We start from the raw sequence: 5,979 nt of genomic DNA, 5'->3' as shown, positions 1-5,979 counted from the left end.
CTGACCAAGCCAAATTAGGGTTGTATTAGCAAAGAAAGAGAAAAATGGCTGTTGTATAGACACCCACTGTGTGCAAAACAAGTCTGAGTTTTGAGACAGCAGGCCTGGCGCGGGACTCAAGGGTCGCCTGGCTCGTTAGCAGGCATTTTAAAACCACTCCTTTCCTCTGCCTCCCGGGAGGTATCTCATGCCCCGCCTGTGAAGCCAGGCTCTGATCCTGCTGTTCTTCAGCCGCCAGCGCCCCCGGAATCTGCGCCTCCTCCATCTCTGCAGGCTGTTTCTGCCCCGTCTACCCGTCAGCTTTAGCTGTGTCTGACTCACTCATTTTCTCCAGTTACACTTTACTCATCACGTCATTCCCCATCACAGAGCAGCAGTTGTTTTCATCGCTGTTGAAATCCCCCCCAGAGGAAATACCACCTCCTTCAGGAAGCCTTCCCAGTTACTCCATCCAAATTAATCTCTCTGCTTCTGTGAGCTCATATTATTATAACATTGATTACACCTTGCTGTGTGTTACATATAGTTTCTCCATGACTGTTTCTCCGGCTAAATTGCAATGTCCTTAAGATAGCCCAGGGCTTTCTTCATGTTTGTATCGCATTGTTTCTAGCACGGGTCCTGGTACCCCACGGATGCTTACAACTGTTTGTTGGCTAGAATTTCGTCCACAAAGTGTTTTGATACACAGAGCATGGGACATGTTACTGAATGCCTGGAACGATCTATTCTTTCGTTGGTAGACGTCACAGAGGAAATTAGGGTTGGTGTTGATGCATATTCATCACAAACTTGAAGTACGTTTTGGAAGCGGAGAACCATAAACGCCGTATCTTTGATTTTGTTTTCTTGTTTCCTTTAACATCGTATATTTCCTTCATACCAATGTGTGTGGTGAGATGAGAGGTCATTTCTGGATGGGAATTCTTGCCCAACTCAGAGTCTTGGAGGCGGTCGATATGAAAATTGGGCACAGGCGTGTGATTCTTTTGCTAATTTAAGCTCCTTTATCAAACTCGATGCCTGATGCCAGTGAAAAACCCTGAAGTAATTATTTTTAAGTTACTAAAAGAAAAGTACATTAAAAATGAAGCCCTATATAGATCATTCCTCCTAAAGGCTGGATCACAGACCTCCATGAGTGACTTGAAATGGTCAGAAATTGGGGACGGCGGTTTGTCTCACTGTAACTCTGAAGAGCATTTAGCAAATACAACCGTAAGGGAGGGCTCCTCACTCTGGGATTTTATTACTGGGGCCCTGTGGAAGGAAGGAAATACTGAGAATTAGGACTCGTAGATTTGTTTTTGGTCAGGTCTATTGAGGAGTATTTTACATACAGTAAAATTCATCCTTTTCAGGGTACAGTTCTGTGCATTTTGACAAACAAGCATAGCTGTGTGACCACCACCAGATTTAAGAAATAGAACAGCCTCATCACCCCAAAATACTCCCTCTTGCTCCTTTGTACTTAACCCTTTCTCCACCCCCAGCCCTGGGCACCCACTTATCCATTTTTTGTCTCTATAATTTTGCCTTTTCTAGAGTGTTATATAGATGAGATCGTATAAATTTTTGCATCTGACTTCTTTCACCTAGCACGATGCATTTGAACTTCATCTCTTCGGAAACTGGAGTCAGTAGTTTGTCCTTTTTATTGCAGAGTGGTATGCCATTGCGTAGCTGTGCCACTGTTTGCTTATTCATTGACCATTTGTCTTTAGTTCTGAGTGATAATGAATATAGTCACTATAAACATTTGCGTGCAGATCTTTGTGTGAACATAAGTTTTCATTTCACTTGTGCAAATACCAAGTGTAATTGGAGTGGGATTGTTGGGTCATATGGTATGTTTAGGCTATGGTATGTTTAAATTTGTAAGGAAAATTATATATTCTTACAAGAAAAATATTTCTTATAAGAAAATTATGATTATTAATGGTTATTGAGGGGAGCAGAGCCACGGATCACCTAAAACAATAGATGGTAATTATTGCTGTTTGGTTCGAATAGACATTGAGTGGTTGCTTTGCAGGAGATTTATTTTCCTAATTACATTTAGCTCTGAGCTGATGTTTAAATTAGTCACTGTTCCCTGGGCATCCGCCAGTGTTGCAGCTAAGCAGAAGGCTGCAGGCCAGAGAGGGGGCAACCAATGAGGAGATCAGTGTGGCCACAGATAATCCACAAAGTGGATAACAAGCATGGAAACAATCGATTGGTGCCTACAGTATTCTAATAGTTATAATGACAATTGCCCTATTTTGCTTGTGCGGGATATTGATTTTTTTCCTCAGAGTGCAGTATGAGTCAGGATCATCCCATTCCTTAAAGTGAAAATGTGAAATCTGATTCTTCCCAAAAGACCTATCCCAACTTCCACCTCACCCAAGTCAATCAGCAAATGTCTACTGAGTGCCCTCTCTCTTTTCCTCTATTCTCGTTTGGTTGGTGGGGGAAAGTTTGGCATGTCTAAAACAGTGTTTGTCCTTAGGAGCCCTGACCTAATTTTTTCAGGGAAATGAGGTTTGTGTAGGGAGCAACAGAAAATCTATCACTGGGCTAAAGTGGGTAGACAAGGGCAGGAGTGTTTTAGGAGCACAGAGAAGGGAAAACTCATGTCGTAGGGTAAGACAATTAGGAAGAGCACAGCAGAAGGGATGGAGAATTGGAGGAGATTGATATTAGAGTGACCTCCACCAAGGGCGGAGCCTCCTGGTCTCTGTCGTGTCCCCCAGTGCCTGACGTGGTCCCCGCACGTAGAAGCTCTTTATCAAATACATGATGTGTAGGTTTTCTTTTGTGCCTCACATTTTCTTATATTTATTTTTTTCAGATTATAAGACTGATATGTGCTCATTGCAAAACCATCAAGCAATATAGACTTGGATAGGAAAGCCTGTAATCGTATTTGTGTGTCATCCTCGAGATAGCCACCGATAGGTTTGATGTCTGCTCTGGTCTATGCGCATGTCCACTCTCATACACCCGAGGCTGTTCTGTGCTGCAACTTGTTTTCATCACTCCACGGCATCTTCCATCTTAGCACAGAGTTCTGTTTCATTCTTCAACAGGTACAACATCCCCATTGCATGTATGTACCCAGACTTATTTATTCCGCCTCTTATAGATGGGCCATTGGGTGGAGAAAGAGAAAGGTGGAGGAAAAGAGTGAGGGACAGCTGGAAACAATGGTGACAGGGAGAAGTTAAGAAGAACTGTTCTTCTGGGAAGAGAAAAGATGGAAAATATGAAGAAAATGTCATTGGCAAAAAATTCTATACCAATGATAGAAGCCAAAACTTTCTTAAAGATGAAATAAATTAAAATATGAAAAGCCAAATTGTAACATATCTGCAAGAAAATATAGAAGGATATTCTTATGATTTCAGAGTAGGAAAGAATTTCTTAAGACTCAAAAAGTGCTAAGCATAAAGGAAAGGATCGATGAATTTGACTATATTGAATTTGTTTATGGTTTTTCTCAATAAAATCACGATAAGGAATGAAAAGCAAGTCCAAAATTGGGAGAAGAATTTGCATCACATATAACTGACAAAGAATTAGTATCTATAATATATTTGAAAACTGCTTTAGTCATCAAATGAAGCAAAGAAAAGATAGAATAATGCACAAAAGATAAAAACAGGTGTTTCATAGAAGATATATTTGAATGGCCTATAAACATATGAAAAGATGATATCTCATTAGTAAGCTAGGAAATGAAAAATAAAATGTCATTGAGATATTATTTCACACTTGCTCAATTGGTAAACTAAATATATACTAAAAGTCTAAAAAAAAAGAAACCCAACAATTTAAGTAAGGACATGGTGGACTGGAGACTTTCATTCACTGCCGGTAGAGGTACAATACAAACTATTACCAGGAAAAGGGTTTGGTGTTGTGTAGTGTGTTTGTTATTTAATGCTGCATAAGGTATTACTAGGCGGCTTAAAAGAGCGTTTATTATTCTCAGTTTCTCTGCGTCAGAAAGCCTGGCATGGACCTGCGGAGTCCTCTGTGTCAAGGTTTCTCATGAGGCTGTAATCAAGGTGTTGGCCTAGGCTGTGGTCTCATCACAAGGCTTGACTGGGGACAGACCCACTTCCAAGCTCACTCGTAAAGTTGTTGGCAAGATTCGGTTCCTTGTGCATTGTCAGACTGGGGGCCTTTAGCTCCCTACCTTCTCTGGCTGGAGGCCTCTCGTGGTTCCTTGCCACACGGGTCTCTCCACAAGGCAGATCACAATATGCCAGCTGGTTTCATCAGAGTAAGTGAGAGAAAGCGAGCGGGGCACCCAAGACAGAAGCCACAGTCTTTTTCTTTCAAACGGCTTTATTGAGTTATAATTCACATACCATAAAATTTGTCTGTTTAAAGTATTCAGTTTGGTGGGTTTTATATTCACACAGTTGTGCAACCAATACTACCACCTAATTTTAAAACATTTCCATGGCCTTAAAAAGAATTCCCATCATAAATGCAACTGATCTTTGACAAAGGAGTAAAGATAATACAATGGGGCCAAGATAGGCTTTTCAACCAGTGATACTGGAACAACTGGACATCCACATGCAAAAAAATAAATCTAGACACAGACATTGTACCCTCTGCATAAATTAACTCAAATGGATCATAGAGCTGTATGTAAAATGCAAAACAATAAAACTCCTAGAAGGTAACATAGGAGAAAATCTAGATGACCTTGGACATGACAATGCCTTTTCAGATATAACACCAAAGGCGTGATCTATAAAGAGATAATTGATACTCTAGACTTCATTCAAATTAAAAACTTATCCTCTGTGAAAGACAATGTCAAGATATGAGAATGAAAAGATAAACCATAGGCCGGGAGAAAATATTTGTAGGAAAATATGATAAAGAACCGTTATCCAAAATTTATAGTGAACTCTTGAAACTCAACAATAAGAAAACAATCTGATTTAAAAAGGGACCAAAGACCTTAACAGACATCTCACCAGAGAAGATAAACAAATGGCAAATAAACATATGAAAAGATTTTCCACATCGTAAATCATCAGGGAAATGCAAATTAAAACAATGAGAAAATACTACGCTTATTAAAATGGCCAAAATTCGGAACACTCATAATACCAAATGCTGGCGAGGACATGGACCACCAAGAACTTTCATTCATTGCTGGTGAGAATGCAGAATGGTACAGGCACTTTGGAAGATAGTTTGATGATTTCCTACAAAACTGAACAAATTCTTACTATAGAATCTAGTGATTTCGTTTCTTGTTATTTATCCGAAGGAGTTGCAAACACAGCCACACAAAAACCAGCACATGGATATCTGTTCTCACTTGATTTACAATTGCCCAAAATGGAAGCAGTGCCAAAGATGTCTTTCACTAGGATAAATGGTGGTGTATCCAGACAGTGGAATATTATTCAGTGCTAAAAAGTAATAATCTATCGAGCCATAAAAAGACATGGAGGAACCTTAAGTGAAAGAAGCCGATCTGAGAAGGTGACACACAATATGATTCCTATGAAGTGACATTCTGGAAAAGGCAATACTAGGGAGACAATAAAAAGATCTTTGGGTCCACGGTCATGCCGCTCTGAACAAGCCACATCCCGTCTGATCTCGGAAGTTAAGCAGGGTCGGGCCTGGTTAGTACTTGGATGGGAGACCACCTAGGAAGATCAGGTGCTGTAGGTGTAAAAAATAAAAAATAAGAGATTGTAAGCTGACAAGGTCCTTGCAATCTATGAGGTCAACCAAGGGTTGCCTCGCCTAAAATAATAATAATAATAATAGTAATAAAATAAAAAATAAATAGAGAAAAGGTCTTTGGTGTGTGAGGGTTGGGTGGGGTGGGGGCAGATCGAGCACAGCGACTGTTCAGCGCGGCGAGGGTACTTTGTGACCCCGTTATGATGGGTTCCATCGTTCCACAGCACCAGCTGCCTTCCCGCTCATCCTTGGGGTTTTCTGTTTCCT

General features: G+C 40.5%; 1 pseudogene; it reads left to right on the top strand.

The window, feature by feature from the left end:
* Positions 1-5,578: 5,578 nt before the first annotated feature.
* On the top strand, positions 5,579-5,697 carry LOC120617476 (uncharacterized; annotated as a pseudogene).
* The last annotated feature ends 282 nt before the right edge of the window (positions 5,698-5,979 follow it).

Source organism: Pteropus medius, unplaced genomic scaffold (genome assembly GCF_902729225.1).
Source record: "Pteropus medius unplaced genomic scaffold, Ma_sr-lr_union100, whole genome shotgun sequence".
Lineage (NCBI taxonomy): Eukaryota > Metazoa > Chordata > Mammalia > Chiroptera > Pteropodidae > Pteropus > Pteropus medius.
Note: the sequence above shows the minus strand (reverse complement) of the source record. Positions and strands in the feature narration are given on the sequence as shown.